Genomic DNA, 22,890 nt, shown 5'->3' on the forward strand with positions numbered 1-22,890 from the left:
TCTTCTTCTAGTTGAGGATTTTTATCCTTTATTCAGAGTTGTCACCCAAAAAGTTATTCTGATACAAGCTATTCCATCATTACCTGACTGGTATTGGAACCAACTCAACAGTACCTAACAACAACAACTTGATTTATTGAGTCCTCTATTATTTTTTTTTTTTTATCATTATGAAACTACTTTCTCTATCCCTGAAAAGATTATTTGCTCTGAAATCTATTTTGTTTGATATTAAAATAGCTATTCAGTTTTCTTTGGGCTAGTGTTAACCTGTTGCCATTGACTCAGAGATGGGCCACTCAATAAGCAGGTTACACACAGCCTTACTTGTGCTTACTTACTAATCTGTACTGCGTAATTTCACCTGTTTTTTTTTTTTTTTAACACATCCTTGATGTGGTGAAACCCATGTGAAATTGTGCACTACAGATTAGTAAGTAAACACAAGTAAGCCCATGTGTTCCTTGCCTACTGTAAACCCTTGCGTACCTTGCTTACTGGTTAATCAACCCCTGTGTTGACTTGATTCCAAATCATAATGACTAACGTCAGCATGATGTATTCTCTTGCCCTTTCACTCTTAAATTTATCTTTATACTCAAAGTACATTTCTTGGTGGCAGCATATAGTTGGGTCTTGCTTTTCTTTCTTTCTTTCTTTTTTTAATCTAATCTTACAATCTCTGCCTTCTAATTGGGTGTTTAGATCATTTACATTTAGTGTGATTTTTGATGTGGTTAGATTTGTTTATCCTTTTGCTATTTGTTTTCTCTTTGTTCCATCTTTTCTATGTTTCCTTTTCCTGCTTTCTTTTGGATTGAGTATTTTTAAATTTCTCTCTCTTTTTTTTTTTACTTACTAGCTGTAACACTCTGTCTTGTTATTTAAGTGGCTGCTTTTGGGTTTATGATATATGTCTTTAGTCTATCACAATCTACCTTTAAGTGATATTATACTACTTCACATATAGTATATGAATTTCACAATAATGCATTTCACTTTTCCCCTCCAAGCTTTATGCTACTTTTTGCCATGCATTTTACTTATATTCTAAACTTCACAATACATTTTTTAAAATGGAGGCAAAGTTATACCTCCTCTAACTTCTCAAGGGGGAGAAGAGAGAATCAAGATCAGCATCAGACCAAGGCTGATTCCTATACAGTGGAAGTCAGATATACCTCCTCTCTCCAATCTTTTTACTGGTTCTGACACCAGCCTTCCCTCCCACAGCGCTCTCTACTCTCTGCTGGGTTTGATAATTCGTTGCAATGGTCACACAGAACTCAGAGACCACACTCACAGTTATGGGGTTTATTATGGAACTAACAGGCTACAATTCAAGATTAGGATCAACTTGGAAATAAAAGGAACAACTCAGAATACCATCCTTTGATCAGGACAGCTTCTTCTTGGCTGCGCCCATAGGTAGGCCTCTCCTCACAGTCCTTGGCCCTCAGCCCTCAGCCCTCATTCTGGCCTTGGCTTTGCTTGGGAGAGTGTTACAAAGCTCTTTAACTCTGCTGATAAGTATCTGGAGGCATCCCACTGTACCAGAAAGCCTCATGCCCAAAGGCCTTCAGCTGTCTTGGTCCATGGGTCAGGAAGCTTACCATGTGCTCTCATGCCAGTTTCCTGGTTCTGCTGCTGCCCTTTCTCTGTTGCTTTGCCACCTTTACTGTTGTCGTTGTTGTAAATATATATATCCCACAACTTTTTCATTGTCTCATGCCTTCTCTGATGTTCTAGCTCTCCCTGTCTCCTGGGTCTAGGAGGCTCTCAGTAAAGGGACTCTAGGTTCAGCAGATGCACTCCACTCCTGGCTCTTCTTGGTGGTAGTGATTGGCTCTCTTTTTAAGCCTAGCAGGACGGCAAAACTGACCAATCCACAAGCATCTCATTTGTATTATTAGCAGACTGTCCAATCTCCTTGGTGGGCCAGAGCACCTTATTTGCATAGTCCCACCCAATCATTTTGTGGGAGTCACAAGACCATGAATAACTACAAGGGCCATATTCAATAATTCACTGCACTGCAACATTGTAATTATTATTTTTTAAACTTATTTTATTTTGTTGTTGTTGAGACTATACACAGCAGAACTTACATCAATTCAACAATTTTTACATGTACAATTCAGTGACATTGATTACATTCTTTGAGTTGTCCAACCATTCTCACCTTCCTTTTATGAGTTGTTCCTCCTCCACTAACATATACTCACTGCCTCCTAAGTTTCCTATCTAATCTTGTGAGTTACAGTTGTCAATCTGATTCCATATAAATAGATCATAGAAGAGCATAATGCTCAAGGCAGACATTCTTTAGTTAAGCTAAACTGTTGTTTGGTTTCAAGTAGACTTCAGAGGATATTTTTGTCTTAAGGTTTAAAGATTATCTCAGGGCAATAGTTACATGGGTTCACTCAGCCTCCCTGTTGCCAGGAAGGCAGGACTCCATGAGAATTTGATACACTGTTCTGAAAATTTCCCCTTTTAATCAGGATTCTACTATAAAATCTTTTTTTTTTTTAATTTGTGCTTTAGATGAAAGTTTACAGAACAAAATAGTTTCTCATCAAACAGTTAGTACACACATTGGTTAACAACTTCGTGACATCTCAACACTCTCCCTTCTCAACCCTGGGTTCCCTATTACCAGCTTTCCTGTTCCCTCCTGCCTTCCAGTCACTGCCCCTGGACTGATGTGCCCCCTTAGTCTTGTTTTGTTCCATGGGCCTGTTCAGTCTTTGGCTGAAGGGTGAGCCTCAGGAGTAACCTCATTACGGAGCTGAAAGGGTGTCTGGGGGCTGTATTTTCAGGGTTTCTCCTGTCTCTGTCAGGCCGGAAAGTCTGGTCTTTCTTTTGGAGTTAGAATTTGTTCTACATTTTTCTCCAGCTCTGTTTGGGACACTGTATTGTGATACCTGTCCGAGCAGTCAGTGGTGGTAGCCAGGCACCACCTAGTTTCACTGAACGCAGTCTGGTGGAGGCCTTGGTAGATGTGGTCCATTAGTCCTTTGAACTAATCTTTCCCTTGTATCTTTAGTTTTCTTAATTTTTCCTTGCTCCTGAAGGGGTGAGACCAGTGGAGTATCCTAGACAACACAGGCGTTTAAGACCCCAGACGCTACTCACCAAAGTAGAATGTAGAACATATTCTTTATAAACTATATGATGCCAATTGAGCTAGATGTTACCGGGGGCGGTGGTCCTCACAGCCCTCAGCCCAGCAATTTGGTCCCTCAGGGGGTTTGGAGGTGTCTGTGGAGCTACTGTGACCTTGTCTTCTATAGATTGTGCTGGCTTCCCCAGTACTGTGTACAGTCTTACCATTAACCAAAGTTTCCACTTATCCTATTGTCTATTAAGTGTTTTTCCATCCCCACCCCTCTCCTCCCTCATAACCATAAAAGATTGTTTCTTTTTGTACATAAACCTTTTCATGAGTTTTTACGGTAGTGGTCTCATACAATATTTGTCCTTTTGTGATTGATTTATTTCACTCAGCATAACGCCTTCCAGATTCATCCATGTTATGAGATGCTTCACAGATTCATTGTTGTTCTTATTGTTGCATAATATTCCACTGTGTGTATGTACCATAGTTTGTTTATCCATTCATCTGTTGATGGGCATACAGGTTGTTTCCATCTTTTTGCTGTTGTGAACAATACTGCAATGAACATGGGTGTGCATGTGTCTATTCGTGTGACAACTCTTATTTCTCTAGGATATATTCCTAGGTGTGGGATTGCTAGATCATATGGTATTTCTATTTCTAGCTTTTAATGAAGTGCCATATCGTTTTCCAAAATGGTTGTATCTACTATAGAATCTTTGATCAAAAACTTTGGTAGTGGTAGCCAGGCACCATTCAGTTCTTCTGGTCTCATAGCAAAAGAGGCAATTGTTCACAGAGGCAGTTAGCCACACATTCTATTTCCTCCTCCTATTCTTGACTCTCCTTTTTCCTGTTTCTCCAGGAAAATAGAGACTAATTGTACATTGGATGGTCACTTGCAAGCTTTTAAAACCTGGGCACTACCAGTGAACTAGGAGGTAGAGCAGAAGCACCGAACACAGTATTAGGCCAATTAGCTGCACTGTCCCATGAAACTGCAGCTGCGGCAGAGGATTCCCTGCTCTGCTGCCGTTTCCCCCCTCCACACAGCCCGCCAAGCCAAGGTTTCTAACTGTAGTTTGGCCTGACTGCACCACGGCCCTAACCGCAGTTTGAATTTGGTGCCAGAATCTCACATGTGTGCAAACCAGGATCCTGGCACATGCTCAGGACCTGATGAACCATGGCCCTGAACTTGACACTGGGCTTGAACATTGCCAGAGAGGAAGATGTTCTCTGGCACGCAGCTGTATCTGAGCCCATTTGTAAAGTGAAAATTCCCTTCCTTTGCAAATGGCTCAGCACCCGGATCTCCAAATATGGACATGGGAGGGATTGGGGTGTTGCATTTTGGGAGCCAATCCCGTTCCTTGGGGCCTGGAGGGCATAAAAGCTCCAAGCTCCCCTGGGGCAGGGAGCTAGTGGTCTTTTGGCAAATAGCCCTACGTTGCTCCTTGTTTGCACAAACAATAAATTTCCACTTTCTGTTTCCCTTGCAACTGGTGGTGTGGCGTCTGCCTAATTTCAATTGGCTAAGAGGACAGGACAAGAAACTGTGTTCAGTTACAAAACCATTATCCTAAACCTTGAAACCCAGGAGCCAAATCCCATGAGATATTTGGTTGTACATAAGCAGCCTCAGCAGCTTCTCCTTTTTATTATTGTTGTTGTTGTAAATATATGTATCACACAACTTTTTCCAATTCAATGTTTTGCAGGTGTACAACTTATTGAGAGTAATTACATTAATCAACTGTGCAACTCAACCCTGAATCAATGCAATTTTTCCATCTCTGTAAACTGAAAGTCACTACTCCATAGGCAATAACCTCTTATTCCCCCTCTCTCTCACCTCCTGGTAACAATTAATAAACTTTATTTTGTATACCTTTGCCTGTCCTTGTGTTTTTATATAAGTGAGGTCATACAATATTTGTCCTTTTGTCATTGACTTATTTCACTCAGCATAATGTCTTCAAGCTCCATCCCTGTTGTAATAGTCAATTATCTTCTAAAGATATTTAAATAATTAAAAAAATATATATTTATCCATATAGTTACTAACATTTCCAGTTCTCTTTAGTTCATTGTGCAGATTTCCATCTGGGATCATTTTCCCTCTGCCTGAAAGATTTCCTTTAATATTTTTTGCAGTGGGTTTTTGTGTGTGTGTGTGTGTGATAAATTCTTTCAGCTTTTGTATATATGAAAGTATCTTTAGTTCACCTTTATTGTTGAAATATATTTTTGTTGGGTATAGAATTCTAGATTGACATTTTTTTTTTTCCTTTTCAGTACTTTAAAAGTATTGCTCCACTGTCTTCTTGCTTGCATTGTTTCTGATGAGAAATCTGACATCATGTCCTTATCTTTAATCCTTCCTTTATATGAAACATGTCCTTCTCTGGATGCTTTTTAACATTAGTTTTGAGCAACCAGTTTATGATATATCTTGGTTTGGTTTTCTATATATTTCTTTTGTGTGTGTGTGGTTTTTTTTTTTTTTTTGGATCTGTGGGTTTATAATTTTCAATAAGTTTGGAGAGTTTCTGGCCATTATTTCTTGAAATGGTTTTCTGTTACCTTCCCTTTCTCTCCTTTAGGGAGTCCAGTTGCCCATGTTTTAGGCTGTTTGAAGTTGACCAATAATTCACTGATGCTGTTTTCCTTTTTTGCCTTTTTTGGGTAGCTTCCATTGCTATGCCTTCAAATTCACTAATCTTTTCTTCTGCAGTTTCTAATATGCTGTCAATCCCATTCAGTGCATGTATGTTTTTTTCTTTGTTTGTCTCTGACATTGTAGTTTTCATCTCCACAAGTTAGAATTTGGTCTTCTTTTCATATTTCTATTTCTCTACTTGTCGAACTGGAATACAGTTATAGTAACTATTTTAAAGTCCTTCTCTTATAATTCCAACATCTGTGTCAATTCTGGGTTAGTTTTAATTGATTGATTATTTTCCTTATTATGTTTTCCTATTTCTTTGCATTCCTGGTAAACTTTGGTTGTATGCTAGACATTGTGAATTTTTTATCTTGTTGGGTGATAGCTGTTTTTGTATTCACATAATTATTCTTGAGTTATGTTTTGGGATGCAGTTAAGTTACTTGGAAACAGTTTGATCCTTTTGGCCCTTGCTTTTGTGGTTTGTTTGGTGAATTTGTTAGTATTTAGTCTAGGACTAATTATTTCCTTCTACTGAGGCAAGATCATCCTGAGTACTATACCCAGAGCCCTGTGAATTACGAGTTTTTCCAGTCTACATAGTGGGAACAGGCACTATTCCTGGTTCTGTGTCAGTGAGAGGTACAGTTCCCTTTAATCCTTTCAGATGACTCTTTTCCTGGCCTTAGATGCTGTTTTCATATGGACACACTTATGAGTACTCTGCTAAATACTTGAAAGGGACCCTTTTTAGATCTCTGGGGCTCTCTCCTTTCTGGTATTCTGAGTATGAACTTCAGCTGCCCAGGCTCTACTTCAGGTCCCCGTCCCTGTGCTACAGGCTGGAAACTCTCTCAAGGCAGTATGTTGGGACAACTGTATGACTCACCTTGTTTGTTTTCCATTTCTCAAGGTCAAAGTCTTTTCTTGTCTGATTTCAAGGTCTTGAAAATTGTTGTTTCATGTATTTTGCCCACTTTCGGGGATAGGGTTGTTTCAGGTGAGTGGGTAAACACAGTCTCTGTTAGTACTTGTCTTAGGTTGGGTTCTCTAGAGAAGCAAAGCCAGTAAAGTGTATAAATATATATACAGAGAGATATTTATATCAAGGAAATGGCTCGAGTGGTTGTAGAGGCTGGAAGGTCCCAAGTCCATGGATCAGGATAGAGGCTTCTCCTAATTCACATAGCTGCAGCGTTGCTGAACCCAGGATCGGCAGACTGGAGAACAAGGCTCTTGCTCACAGGCTGTGAAGATTGACGAATCCCAAGATTGGCAGGCAGGACTGCAGGTAAGCTGCTAGCTCAAGTCCCAAGGACTGGAGGTCAGACTAACAGGAGCCAGCTGTAGGATCCAAAATGAGAAAAAGCCTCCAAACCTTGCCAGAATGTTTGCTTATATTCTGATGCAGGCCCCATGCCCCAGGCAAATCTCTTTCAAGAGATTGGCTACTCGTAGCAGATCCCATCATAGAAGCTATCACCTATTAAGTCTCAACAGGGAAATGATCACACATTATACCACTGCCAAAACACTGAGAATCATGGCCCAGACAGTTGACACACAATCTTAACCACCACAATACTTTAAAGAGATCTTTTGCAGCAGATTTGCCCAACACAGTATGTCATTTGATTTCTTGACTGCTGCTTGCATGAGCGTAGATTTTGAATCCAAGGAAAATTAAATCCTGGACAACTTCAATCTTTTCTCCTTTTATCGTGATGTTACTTATTGGTCCAGTTATGAGGATTTTTGTTTTCTTTATATTGAGATATAATTCATACTGAAGGCTGTAGCCTTTGATCTTCATCAGTAAGTGATTCAAGTCCTCTTCACTTTCAGCAAGCAAAGTTTTGTCATCTGCATATCACAGGTTGTTAATGAGTGTTACTCCAATCCTGATGCCCTGTTCTTCCTCATATAGTCCAGATTCTCAGATTATTTTCTCAGCATAGATTGAATAAGTGTGGTGAAATGACATACTCCTGACACACACCTTCCCTGATTTTAAACCACGCAGTATCCCCTTGTTCTGTTCAAATGGCTGCCTCTTGGTCTATGTACAGATTGCTCATGAGAACAATTAAGTGTTCTCAAATTCCCATTCTTCACAATGTTATCCAGAATTTGTTATGACCAATACAGTGAAATGCCTTTGCTTAGTCAACAAAACACCAGTAAACATCCTTCTTGTATTCCCTGCTTTCAGCCAAAATTCACCTGACATCAGCACTGATATCCCTCATACCACATCCTCTTCTGAATCTGGCTTGAATTTCTGGTAGTTCCTTGTCGAAGTACTGTTTCAACTGTGTTTTAATTATCTTCAGCAAAGGTTTACTTGGTGTGTGATATTAATGATATTTTTTTGATAATTTCTGCATTCTGATGGATCAGATTTCTTTGGAATGGGCACAAATATGGATCTATTTTAGTCAGTTGACCAGGTATCTGTCTTCCAAATTTCTTGGCATAGATGAGTGGGCACTTTCAGTATTGCATCCGTTTGTGGAAACGTATAAATTGGTATTCCATCAGTTCCTAGAGCTTTGCATTTCACCAATGCCTTCAGTGCAGCATGAACTTCTTCCCTCAGTACCAATGGTTCTTGATCATATGCTACCGCTTGATATGGTTGAATGTCGATAAATTCTTTTTGGTACAGTGACTCTGTGGATTGCTTCCATCTTCTTTTGTTGCTTCCCATGTTGTTCAATATTTTGCCCATAGAATTCTTCAATATTGCAACTTGAGGCCTGAATTTTTTTTTCAGTTCTTTCAGCTTGAGAAAAGCCAAGTGTATTCTTCCCTTTTGGTTTTCTAACTCCAGGTCTTTGGAATTTCATTATAATACTTTACTTTGTCTTCTCGAGCAGCCCTTTCAAATCTTCCATTCAGCTCTTTTACTTAGTCATTTCTTCCATTCGCCTTAAGCTACTCTAAATTCAAGAGCAAGTTTCAGAGTCTCTTCTGACATCCATTTTGCTCTTTTCTTTCTTTCCTGTCTTTTTAATGACCTTTTGCTTTCTTCATGTATGATGGCCTTGATGTCATCCCACAACTCATCTGATCTTTGGTCATTAGTGTTCAATGCATCAAATCTAATCTTGAGACTGTCTCTAAATTCAGGTGGGATATACTTAAGGTCGTATTTTGGGTCTCATGGACTTGTTTTAATTTTGTTTAGCTTCAACTTGAACTTGCGTGTGAGCAATTGATGGTCTGTTCCACAGTAGGCCCCTGGCCTTGTTTTGACTGATGATAGTGAGCTTCTCCATCATCTCTTTCCACAGATGTAGTCGATTTGATTCCTGTGTATTCCATCTGGTGAGATCCATGTGTATAGTCACTGTTTATGTTGTTGAAAAAAGGTATTTCCAATGACTGGACTGTTGGTCTAGCAACATTCTATCATTCTGTCCCCCACATCATTTCTATCACCAAGACTAAAATTTTCAGCTACTGATCCTTCTTCTTTGTTTCCAACTTTCATATTCCAATCACCGGTAATTATCAGTGCATCTTGATGTCACATTTGATCAGTTTCAGAATGCAAGAGTTGATAAAAATCTTCAATTTCTTCATCTTTGGCATTAGTGGTTGGTATATAAATTTGAATAATAATCATATCAACTGGTTTATGGGTATTATCCTATCACTGACAGCATTTTACTTCAGCATAGCTCTTACAATGTTCTTTTGGACAATGAATGCTAAACCATTCCTCCTGAATTTGTCATTCCCAGCGTAGTAGACCATAGGATTCCTCTACTATATTCGTAATTACTTTTTACAACAGGAAAATATGAGTACTAAAAAAAATACTTGGTCACAAAAGTATTCATTGAGTGCCACCTGTGTGCTGTCCATTTCAAAGTGGTAGAGTAGTAACACCAATATTTACCACACACCTACTTGGAACTGAGTAATTTACCTGTATTAAGTCACTTAATTTTTACAGCATCGTAGAGCTGCACTGTCTCACATGGTAGCTACTACCCACATGTGATTATGGAGCAGTTGAAATCTGGCTAGTCTGAACTGAGATGTGCTGTAGGCATAAAGGAAACCCTGGTGGCATAGTGGCTAAGTGCTACAGCTGCTAACCAAAAGGTCGGCAGTTTGAATCTACCAGGAGCTCCTTGGAAATTCTGTGGGGCAGCTCTACTCTGTCCTATAGGGTCGCTATTAGTCAGAATTGACTTGATGGTAACAGGTTTGGTTTTAGGGTTTTTTTTAAAGGTATAAAATACATGCTGATTTTGAAGATTTATTTCTTAGTTACCTAGTGTTTCTGTAACAAAAAATACCAAAAGTGGGTGGCTTTAAGGACCAGAAATTTATTTTTTCACAATTCAGGAGGCTAGAAGTTTACATTCAGGGGATCAGCTCTTGGGGGAGGTCCTTTTTCAACTCTTTCAACTTCTAGAAGGTGTCGGCATCCTTGGTTATCCTGGGCTTGTAAATGTATCTCTATCTGTTGTCACATAGCATCTGCTATGTGTATGTCTCTATGTTTAGTCTGCTCTTTTTATAAGACACCTCTCAAAAGTGCTTAGGTTTAGGATACACCCTACTCTGGAATGGCCTCATTAGCATAACAGAAGAAAATTATTCTTAAACGGGGTCCTATTCACAGGTACAAGGGTCAGGACTTCAACACATATTTTTGGGGGACACAATTCAATCCACGACAACTTAGTATTAGAAAAACAAACGTAAAATAGCCCATTGATTTTTTACTTGATTATTTGTTGAAATTACAGTATTTCAGATATCTTAGGCTAAATAAAATTTTTAAAAATTAATTTCACCTGTTTCTTTTTCCTCTTTATCATATGAGTACTAAAATTTTTAAAAATTACATATGCAGTTTATATTTGTGGCTCATATTATATTTCTATTGGACAGTGCTGGCCTAGAAGGTTGTTGTTGCTCTTAGGTGCCATCAAATTGGTTCTGACTCATGGTGACCCTATGTACAACTGAAAGAAACACTGCCCAGTCTTGCGCCATCCTCACAATCAATGCTATATTTGATCTCATTGTTGCAGCCACCATGTCAATCCATCTTATTAAAGGCCTTCCTCTTTTTTGTTGACTCTCTATTTTACTAAGCAGGATGTCCTAAAAGGTAGGTGTTGCCATCTGCTCATTTTTCAGATGAAGAAACTGAGGGGCTAAGTAACCTGCCAGAGTCATAGAGCAGTAAGTGATGAGGGCAGGGTTGACAGCCAAGCCTACTGACTCTACCTCATCACCTGCTTCCCTTTCTGTCCTCCTAAATCCTCTAATCCGCATTAGTCAGACCAGTGTTATGTGCTCAAGACAAGCAGTGAGCATGGACCTCGACATGGACTCTCTGACTCAAATATTTGTTATTAGGTTTTGTTTTCTTGTTGTTGTTAGCTGTCATTGAGTCAGCTCATGGTGACCCCATGCACAATGGAATGAAATACTGCCCAGCCCTGCACCATCCCCGTGATCGGTTGAAGATCAGACCACTGTGATCCACAGGGTTTTCACTGGTTGATTTTCAGAAGTAGATCACCAGGCCTTTCTTCCTAGTCCGTCTTAGCCAGGAAGCTGTGCTGAAATCTGTTCAGCATCATAGAAACATGCAAGCCAGACTTGCAAGACAGACAGGTGGTGGTGACTGCCCATGGGGTGCACTGGGTGGGAATCAAAGCCAAATCTTCTGCATGAAAGGGGAGAATTCTACCACTAAACCCCCATAAACACATGTTTGGAAACATATTATGTAGAAGGCATGGTATAAGGTACAACTACTCTTGCTAGGCCCTGTTCAAGTGACTATGATGATGATGACAGCTAGCATTTACTGAGTGCTCACCATTTTCCAGGCATCGTGCTAGGCACTTTATGTGCTGTCTTAGTCATCTAGTGCTGCTATAACAGAAATACCACAAGTGGATGGCTTTAACAAAGAGAAGTTTATTCTCTGATGGTCCAGTAGGCTAGAAGTCCAAATTCAGGGCACAGGCTCCAGGGGAAAGCTTTCTCTCTCTGTCAACTCTGGAGGAAGGTCCTTGTCATCAGTCTTCCCTTGGTTTGGGAACATCTCAATGCAGGAACCAAAGGACACACTCTGCTTCTGGCACTGCTTCCTTGGTGGTATGAGGTCCCCTCATTTCTCTGCTGGGTTGTCTCTCTTATATCTCAAGAGCAATTGGCTTAAATTGGCTTAAGACACTATCTAATCTTGTAGATCTCATCAATATAACTGCCACTAATCTATCTCATCACATCATAATCCATCTCATTACATCATAGTGATAGGATTTACAGCACATAGGGAAATCACATCAGATGACAAATGGTAGACAATCATACAATACTGGGAATCATGACCTAGCCAAGTTGAGAGATATTTTGGGGCGACACAATTCAACCCATGACATAAGCACTACCTCATTTAACCCTCACACCAATCGCATGAGATTATTATTCTTAGTACTAATTTACTGATGAGGGAACCGAGACTAGGAGAAGAGAAATCCTTTGCTCTGGGTTATACATACAGCCAGTATGTGGCACAGCCAGGGCTCAAACCCAGCTTTGCCTGAGTTGAGAGTTTGTCCTGTTAAGCCTCCCTTGCCAAACCTAGTCTTAGTGGCGAAAGGCAATATACATAGTCAGGTCACCATTACACAGTGTGGAAGGTGACAGGTGACCTAGTATGAGGCCAGAATAGAGTGGACTAGGTCCACAAGGGAAATGAGAGAGAATTTGGAGAACTAAACGAATCACACATCCTGGTCAAATCATGAGACGGAGTGACTTCAGGCTAGGAAAAGACTCAGCCACAACCTGAGGAATGTGCTAACAGGAGAAAGAATGTGTCGGTGAGAGGGGAGGCTGGGCAGAGTGGGATATATGTCTCCTGGGACTGAGAAGTGGAGCTTGAAGATCGCCTGTGTTTGACTTAATAGATTGACAAGCCTATTAACTTTGCTCACCTTCCTGTGTGGATTCCCTCCAAACCGGACAACAAGTTGGCTTCCTGGTGATTTGCATCTGGGGAGAAAATTCTGGACAGTGTGATCCTCGTGTTTCTCGTGGAAATTGAGTGAGCCGTAGTTTTAGAGAGTTTACTGGTCTCACCTGCTTGGTATTCGGCCTCGTTCCTGAACTCTTCCCTTTTGGCTTTGTCCCTGTATATCTCAGACTAGCTCCGGGTCTGGATCTTTCTAGAGCGGCTGCTTCTGTTCTCCAGGTGCCACCGCAGTGGCCCCAGACAAGTGACGCTACAAGCAGTGCCCAGCTGCAGGGCTCCCTGCCCGGTGCTCTTCCTGCCCCCACCTGCTGGCAGGAAATCGGATAGCATGGGCCTTTGACTTGATTCGAGGGGTTACTTTCTGCTTTTTTCCTCTGGCTTTTGAAGGTATAATAAATGTACTAAGGTAGTCTATAAAGGTATAATAAATAATGGAGATCATTTTTATTTGTTTTATTTTGGGGAGTATCTGCTTTAAAAAAAAAAAAAAAAGTCAGCCTCTTCCTACTTTTTTCGTTTGATGTGAATCAAGTCTTCATTATCTTCTAGAGAATTCCCAAAATCGAGATTTTGGACTTGACAAGCCTTAGTTTCCTCATCTGTAAAGTAGGAATATGTGCAAAGATGAGATGAGATATTGAAAGAAAAGTGCTTGTAAATGCTCAATGAGTATTGGGGATCATAACCTACAAATCCGCCAAGACCTTCCTGTTCCTTGAGATGTAGGTAAGGTGGACTTGAGCCTCATGTCCCAGGCCTGCAGTGGTCTGAAGCCGTCCCCAAGCGGAATTTCCAGGACCATGTGTGACCTCACAGGCGCCTTTGCCTCTGGGCTTCTGTTTTCAAACATGTGTTTTCTGTTCCGTGCCATGGGTGACAATCTCAGTTCTTCCCTTAATTTCCACCAAAACCAAAACAGAAACAAAGCTTAAAAATAAGCCCTTCCCTTCCGCCCTTCCCCCCCCACCGCCCGCATAAAACATCCACGAGTATGATCAACTTTACTGAAAATGAAGTACTGAGATGAAGGGCCATACTGTACCCCTCGGTGCCCATACACCTGAACTTTCCCAGTGATATTCTTGTGTTTTACCGTCACATCCGTTACCTTACTGTGGGGGTCCCTTGTTGACGCTTCACCCCAAAAGTGAGGAGCCATCTCTCTGGCTCCTTCTCCCCTCTCTCCCTTCCTCGTTGTTCTCTCTTTTCCCTCCCTCTCTGTCTCCTTCTTAACCATTCAGGTGTCTGCTCAAATGTCACCTTCTCACACAAGTCATCTCTACCACATTTTATAGAGGTGCCTCCTTTCTTTCCCACCAGTCACTCTCTATTACTTTATTTCATGTTATTTTCCCTATAACACTTATGGCTAACTGAAATCGTGTATGTATTTGTTTGCCCAATTATTGATTGCCCATCTTCCCCCACTAGAAGATAACCTTCACAGGAGCAGAGCTCTTGTCTGTCTGCAAGCTTTTGCACACCCACCTTCATAGCACTGAACAGGGGTGTCTAACTTTCAGCTTTAAGCTATTTGTCAGTGTAACTCCCCTCTACATGATCCCTCTTTTCTGAGTTTAGACCTTCAGCAAAGTGGGATACATGCCGCCTTGGTTATCTAGTGCTGCTATAACAGAAACACCACAAGTGGATGGCTTTAGCAAAGAGAAATTTATTCTCTCACAGTCTAGGAGGCTAGAAGGCCTAATTTACGGTGCTAGCTCCAGGGGAAGGCCTTCTTTCTCTGTCGGCTCTGGAGGAAAGGCCTTGTCATCAATCTTCCCCTGGTCTAGGAGCTTGTCTGCTCAAGAACCTCGGGTTCAAAGGACTCGCTCTGCTCCTGGCACTGCTTTCTTGGTGGTGTGAGGTCCCCATGTCTCTCTGCCCATTTCTCTCTTTTATATCTCAAAAGAGATTGACTTAAGACACAACTTAATCTTATAGATTGAGTCCTGCCTCATTAACATAACTGCTACTAATCCCACCTCATTAACATCGTAGAGATAGGATTTGCAACACAAAGAAAATCACATCAGAAGACAAAATGGTGGGCAGTCACACAATACTGGGAATCACGGCCTCGCTAAATTGATACATATTTTGGGAGGACATGATTCAGTCCATAACACATGCACAGCCTTTGGTTGGTGGCGTTTTGGGGGAATGAAGAAAGTGGAGGGTTGGCCAGTGGGGTACACGGTGCAGAAAAGGGACGGCATGAACTGGATGCAAAACCAGGAGCAACGAGTAAGGCTCTAGCGGAAGAAATAAGGCAGATCTCGATGTAACTCTGGGAAACCTTAGCCCCCTCCAGAATTCTTGGAGCTTTGGGGCATGATCCTCATTCCCCCATACTTGGGCTGGGAAGCACAAGGTAACCCCAGACAGCTGGATGCCTTAGGGACACCTAAGAAGCTGATATATGGGTGACATTTTTCCTTAAGAGGACACCCAGGGTCAACGTCACAGGGGGATACAGGCATGGGGGAGGGGGCTTGGAAGACAGTTGATACCACTATTTGGGGCAGCTGGAAACTTGGGGTCCTGGTTTCCCTTGAATTCCAGCCTGGAGGATTCTGGGGCTGGCCAACCTGGGGAAGGAGGTGGAGTAAGCCTGAGCAGGAGGTAGAGAGCCTTTTCCAGGGGGGTCAGCAGATGGCGCCCTAATCCAAGTACTGCAAGGCCAGGCGAGCAAAGAGGGAGTTTGTTCTCCAGGAAATGACTCACCAGGGATGACTTCACCAGTTGGGTGTTCTTCACTAGGTTTGGTGGGGTGAGAACCAGGAGGACTGTATCACCTCATTGTAACTGTTCGCAGCATGATTAATGGGTGCAGTTGCGGGTGGTCTTCTTGACTCATTCATTCATTCACCAACATCCTAATGAATGCCTACAAGGTGCACAACATTATACCTGATCCTACAGCGACAATGAGAACATTCCCTCAGAGGGACTCTGCTCTGTTCCGCTATGAGTTTGGGCTGTGACGTGGGAGGGTGGGAGTGAGGACTGAAGACTGATATCAGAGCACGGAAGATGGGGGATGCGAATGACACAATGGAGAACACTCCAGTCCAGCCCAAGGTTTTATCTCATACTCTCTCCCTCTTCGGAAATTGGGCAATAGTTATCAGCTATACCATATTGCTGGCATTTATTACAAACTCCCGTATAGTCTGATAAGTTATATTTTATCTACCCTATGAGCTGAATGATAAACTTCTCTAGGTCAGGAATTACGTCTTACTCATCACTATTATCTCCCCACTTCCCACTCCAACCCCTGCTTCCGCAGTACCCAGCACAGTCCCTGGAATGTAGAGGTGTTCTAAAAGATCTGGCAAGGATGACGAATCCGTGGGCCCTCTGCAATGAGGCCCTAGGAATGTGACCGAAGCCCTGCCTGCAATCCTGAATGTCACAGATACCAATAAAGATGTCAGAGGTCACCGAGTCAGGGAGCTGCAGGGGACTGGACCTGAGGTGAGGGTAGTCAGCGGCTCTGTTTTCAGAAGCAGGGATGTCTCAGGAAGCAGGTGGCGAGGGGAGGCCTCATGGTGAGGTCACACTGTCACCACCCTCATTGTCACTGCACCTGATATTTCAGATGAATATCAACTACATCTTTCCTAACAGTGGGGCCCTGCTAGGCAAGACTGACACTCATCTCCTAGTGGTTTGAAATCTGGTGATATATGGATACAAAAAAAAAAAAAAAAAAAACAAACTACAAGCCAGTGTTATTCCCTGGACACAAGAATGGGTAACCATGTTTATTATTCATTCGTGCTTGCTTTCATTTGTTTGCTGAGCACCTGCTATGTGCCAGGTACTGTGCTAAGTACTGAGATGCAAAAATGAGCTGATACAGATTGGTCTCCTGTTCTCACTGAGTTCAAAGTCTTGACAGATGTCAATCAAGTTAACTATCATATTATGATCAGTGCTACAGAGGAGAGTGCCTGATGATGTGAAAACACATAATAGGAAGACTTAACCAGGACAGAAGCCCCGCCCTGACCCCACATAGGCAGGAAGCCAGTATGGAAACATGTCTGAGCCAAGCTAGACATGGCCCTGACTGAGATCCCCTGCTTCCACAGTGACTTCTGTCTCCTGGCTGAATGCTTCGTAATTGGGCTTTTTGATGTCAGGCCCTGAGGGGCAGCTATAAACAAAAGGTCTATCACATTATGGGTTTAATGAACTAGCAAGATACCCACTCTGCCATCCAGGATTCACTATGAAATGTTCCATTATTTTAAGTGGAACCAGCTACTGGAAGTAAGGAGATGTGCATTGTAGTTAGGATGATGGACTAATCTCTGTTTCCCCAGGATGTTCCCAGTATTGGCATTGAAGTCCCATGTTCCAGGACTGTTCTGGTTTTAAAACTGGAAGTCTCACATGTCAGGAACCCCGTCAGTCCTGAGCAACCAGGATGGTGGGTCACCCTAGTTCTAGTGTCTACCCAACTCTACTTCTCATCTTCCTCCTCTGCAAGATGAAGAAGTTAGACTAGACCAAGAGTTCTCAGACTTGGCCATGCTAGGATTACCAAGGATGTTCTTAAAGAGTGCCAATGCCCAGGCCTCACCTCCAAAGATTTGATTTGGAGTGAGGCCCAGGTATCAGTGAGTTTTAAGAGCTCCCTAGGTGATGCTAATACAAGGCCAGGACTGAAAATCACTGTCCTAGATAATATGAGGAGCCCTGGTGGTACAGTGGTTGTCATGGATTGAATTATGTCCCCTCTAAAATGAGTGTATTAACTTGCTTAGGCCATGTGTGGTTGTCCTCCATTTTGTGATTTTCCTATGTGTTATAAATCATGATCTCTGCCTGTGGTTAAAAGGATTAGGGTGGGATGCAACACTGTTGCTCAGGTCACCTCCCTGATCCAATGTAAAGGGAGTTTCCCTGGGGTGTGGCCTATACCACATTTTATCTCTCGAGAGATAAAAAGGAAGGAGAAGTGAACAGAGAGGAGGACATCATATGACCAAGACAGCAGTGCATGTCATTTTGACCTGAGGTTCCTGTGCCAAGATGCTCCCAGACTAAGGGAAGATTGAGGACAAGGACCTTCCTCCTGGGCCAACAGAGAGAAAAAGCCTTCCCAGGAGCTGACGCCCTGAATTTGGACTTCCAGCCTATGAGACTCTGAGAAAATAAACTTCTCTCTGCTAAAGGTATCCACTTGTGGTATTTCTGTTACAGCAGCGCTAGATGACTAACACAGTGGTTAAAGCCTTGGCTACTAGCCAAAGTGTTGGCAGTTCGAATCCACAAGCCACTCCTCAGAAACGCTATGGGGCAGTTCTACTCTGTCCTACAGGGTCGCTATGAGTCAGAATTAACTCGAAGGTAACAGGTTTAGATAATCTGAAGTCCTTTCTAGTGCTCCGATTCTCTTCTGTGGTAAGTTAGTTACATAAATAGTTAACTAAATTAATTCATACCCAAGCTCCAAATGCTGGTCTGTGTTGTCATCGTTATTGTTGATGGCCACAGTGTCCATTTCTTTTCTCTCTCCCTCTTTTTCTTCATTGCTATTCTCTTGGTCTTCCTACCTTTGACTTTCAGGGCTTCTAATCCTGATTCCACTCAGCTTTGCCCAACAGGTTTGGCTCAGTCAGTGATGTCCCTCCTTCTGTTCTGCCTCTGTTCTGGGCAGGGGCGGATTAACCAATAAGCCAGGTACTCATGAGCTTAATTGTTTTTACTTACTAATCTGTAGTGCACAATTTCACATGGCTTTCACCACATCTTTGATGTGTTAAAAAAGAAAAAACAGATGAAAATGTGTACTACAGATTAGTAAGTAAGCACAAGTAAGGCCCTGCGTCACTTGCTTATTGGATAATCTGTCCCTGGTCCTGGGCTTCCCTTCTCAGCATCCCTGGTCTCTCTCCAGAGAAGCTGAAAGGGACGGAGGCAGGTGCTGTCTTAGGCACCCCTCCCTTCCCCACTTCTCGGTGGGCACTGTTTCCAGTGTGTGCCTCCTCCCAGGTGAGTCTTAGTCAGAACACAGCCCAGGGGCCACATGGCTGCCTGAAGGCCTCAAGTTCATTACTATTTTGGGGTCAGAGGCTGGTACATAGCTCTGTGCTTCACACACTTACTTTGAAGGCTGGTACAGTCAATGCCAGCACCCTCCTCTACCTCATACCCTGGATACAGCTTCTAAAGCACCTCAGTGCTGATGGCTAAGGGGCTGAGTATGTGGAAAAAAACCCATTCCACATTGCAAGTGCTTGCAGTGCTATCCCCAACCAAGGCCTCTGGCCTGACCAACCCAGGCCTCCTTTACATGATCATCTTGAAAAGGGCTCTATCGTTTTCTCTCCTCCACTCAGATGCCCAAGCATAACATTTCAGAGTGATCTTAACTCCAGTTCCTATATGCAATCTTTTGGCAAGTTCCCTCTGCTTCTAAAACATATCCATTCTCTCTGTGTCTACTGCTGTCAGCCTGGTTCAAGCCCCTATCATCTCTCTCCTAGAAAATGACAAAAACCACCCACTGCCATCGAGTCAATCCCAACTCATAGCAACCCCATAGAGTTCCTGAGGCTGTAAATCTACAGAGATAGACTGTCATATCTTTCTCCCATGGAGCTGCTTGTGGTTTCGAACCACCGACCTTTCAGTTAGTGGTCGATTGCTTTATCCACTGTACCACCAGGCTCCCTGGATAATGACAAGAGCCTCCAACTGGTCTCCCTCTCCTCTCTGATTCATTCCTAAGAGTGATCTTTTAAAAACATAAACCAGATCACACCATCAATGTAATTCACCATGTCAACATACTAAAAAAGAAAAAGCATACGGTTACCCCAAGAGGTGTAGAAAAAGCAGTTGACATAATTTAACTTCCATTTATTATTTAAAAACTCTTGGCAAACTAAAAATAGAAGGGAGTTTTCTCAACTTGATAATCAGCATCTGTGGAAAATCTACAGCTAACCTTTTACTTAAAGATGAAGGATTAAATACTTGCCCCCAAAGCCCAGGGACAAGACAAAGGTATCTGCTCATACCATGTTTATTCAGCATTGTACTGGAAGCCCAATCAGAACAATAGAGCAAGAAAAATAAGTAAGAGGCACACATGTTGGGAAAGGAAAAAGTAAAACTGCCTTTATTCACAAACAATATGATGGTTTACACAAAAAAATACTAAGGGATCTACAAAAAATTAATAAATGATTTTAGCAAAGTCACAGGAATCAGAGTCAATATACAAAAATCAATTGTATTTTTATATACTAGCAATGAACAATTGGAAATAAAAAAAAATTTTTTTAATTGGAAATAGACATTTAAAAAATGCCATTTACAATACCGTCAACAAACAAAATTCTTAGGGATAAACTTAACAAAGATGTGTTTCCTGTACATGGAAAACTACAGAACGCTGCTCAGAGAAATTAAAGAAAGCCTAAAGAAATGAAGAGGCATGAATCAGAAAACTTGATATTGTCAAGATGTCATTTCTCCCCAAATTGATCTACAGATTCAACGCAATATTAATTGAATCCCAGCAAGATTTTGTGCAGAAACTGACAAGCTGATTCTAAGATTTATGTGAAAATGCAAAGGACCTAGATGAGCAAAAACAATTTTAAAGAAATCAGGAGACTTACACTACCTGATTTCAAACTTAATATAAAACTGTAATAAAGACAGTGTGATTTTGGCATAAGGATAGAGATATAGATCAATGGAACAGGGTAGAGAATACAGAAAGAGACCCACATATATACGGTGAATTTATTTTTGACAAAGGTGCCAAGATAATTGAATGGGGAAAAGACAGTTGTTTCAACAAATAGTGCTGGAACAGCTGGATATCCACAATCCAAAATTTGACCTTACCTCACACTACATACAAACATTAACTTGAAATGGATCATAGATCTAAATGTAAAAGTGAAAATTATAAAAATTCCAGAGGAAAACAGGAGCAAATTCCCTTGGCTTAGGTAAAGATTTTTAGCCAAGTCATAAAAAACACAAACAATAAAAGAAACAAATTGATAAATTTGATTTTGTAAAAAATAAAAATTTCTGCTCTTTAAAAGATACTGTTGGAATCCCGGCGGCCATGCTCCCCAGACCTTCTGTTGGCACAGGACAGGAACCATCCCCGAAGACAACTCATCAGACATGAAAGGGACTGGTCAGCGGGAGGGAGAGAGACGCTGATGAAGAGTGAGCTAATTATATCAGGTGGACACTTGAGATTGTGTTGGCAACTCTTGTCTGGAGGGGGGATGGGAGGATAGAGAGAGAGAGAGAAGCCGGCAAAATTGTCACGAAAGGAGAGACTGAAAGGGCTGACTCAAGAGGGGGAGAGCAAGTGGGAGTAGGGAGTGAGATGTGTGTAAACTTATATGTGACAGACTGATTGGATTTGTAAACATTCACTTGAAGCTTAATAAAAGTTACAAAAAAAAAAAAAAATGACAGTATGCTTCCATGCAAATGAAATAATGAGAAAAATATTCTGTTGAATAAACTCTTGAAAAATTCAAAAATAAATAAATAAATAAATAAATTTTCACCCTTGTGTTCTTAAAAAAAAAAAAAGACACTGTTAAGAAAATGAAAAGCCAAGTCATAAGTTGGGAGGAAATATTTCCAAAGCGTATATCTACAATGTATAAAATGTATTCAGAATATATAAAGAGCTCTTACAGCTCAACAATAGAAATAATTCAATTTTCTTAAAAAGGCCAAAAAGTTTGAACAAACACTTCACCAAAGAAGATAAAAGAATGTCCAGTGAGCACATTAAGAGATATTTAACACCCTAAGATATCAGGGACATGCAATTTGAAACTACATGGAAATATCACTACACTCCCTCTAGAATAGCTAAAATCTAAAAACACTGACAACACTAAGTGTTGGTGAGAATGTAGAGCAACTGGAACTCTCAAACATTCCTGGTGGGGATGCAAAATGGCACAACCACTTTGGAAAACAGCTTAGTAGTTTCTTATACAGTTAAAACATAAACATAAACTTGGCCCATCAATTCCACTCCTACATATTTATCCAAGAAAATGAAAACACATATCCAAAGATGTACATGAATATTTACAGAGACTTTATTCGTAATAGCCCCGAACTGGAAATAACCCAAATGTCAATCAGTTGGTCAAAGGATAAACAAATTGTGGTATATCTATACAACTGAGCAATAAGAAAGGAACGAACTATGGCTATATGCAATATCTCAAAAGTTTATGCCAAGTAAAAGAAGCCAGACACCAAAGGATTATATATTTGTTATTTCATTTCTATGACATTCTGCAAAAGGAACAAAAAATAAATTAGTGGTTGTCAGGGACTGGGGGTGTGGAGAGAGGATTGACTGAGTAAAAGCATGAGAGAGCTTTCTGGGGAGATGAAAATATTGTACATTTTGATTGAGGTCGTAGTTACACAGTTATAAACATTTATCAAAGCTCATTGAACTGCACACTTTAAAAAGCTTGTTGTATATAAATTTTACTTCAATAAATCTGATTTTAAAAAATCAATAAAGGAAGCCAGTCACAAAAGACCACATACTAAATGATCCCATTTATATGAAATGTCCAAGACAGAAAAACCCGTAGAGACAGACAGTAGATCAGCAGTTGCCTATGGCTGGAGGAAGGAAGTTGAGGGGACTTGGGGAATGTCCACTAATAGGGCATGAAGTTTCTTTTTGGGGTGATGTAAATGTTTTAAAACTGACCGTGGGGATGGTTGCACAGCTATGTGAATAAAGTATAATCCACTGAATTCCACATTTTAAATGGGTGGATTTTACAGTATGTGCATTATATCAAAATAAAGCTGTTAAAAATTTTGTGCAATGAATGAATGAATCCATCCCTTCTGATTGCTTCCTGTTCTTTGGGAAGACAAATCAGGCAGGACGTGTCCTGTGAGTTGGCCGCTGGGCCTGTGTGTCTCGGCTAGAGTCTCTGCCCCATTCTGGAAATGTACGCTTGATGGCAGCCAACTGCACATTCATCATCCTTCTCTGGGACTCCAGCCAGACCTCATGGGAGGGTGTCT

The 22,890-nt window shown here is 41.3% G+C and overlaps 1 protein-coding gene and 1 long non-coding RNA gene across 2 annotated transcripts in view; both read left to right on the top strand.

The window, feature by feature from the left end:
- TMPRSS13 (transmembrane serine protease 13) overlaps positions 1–22,890 on the top strand; it is a gene marked incomplete at its 5' end in the record, with an annotated part of 111,150 nt that overhangs the window by 21,925 nt on the left and 66,335 nt on the right. The gene's annotated exons all lie outside the window — the stretch shown is intronic.
- LOC135227835 (uncharacterized) lies at positions 5,646–21,279 on the top strand. Its single transcript, XR_010318018.1, has 2 exons — positions 5,646–16,293; positions 20,898–21,279. It is a non-coding gene; the product is annotated as an uncharacterized LOC135227835 (long non-coding RNA).

The sequence above is a fragment of the Loxodonta africana genome, chromosome 15 (genome assembly GCF_030014295.1).
Source record: "Loxodonta africana isolate mLoxAfr1 chromosome 15, mLoxAfr1.hap2, whole genome shotgun sequence".
Lineage (NCBI taxonomy): Eukaryota > Metazoa > Chordata > Mammalia > Proboscidea > Elephantidae > Loxodonta > Loxodonta africana.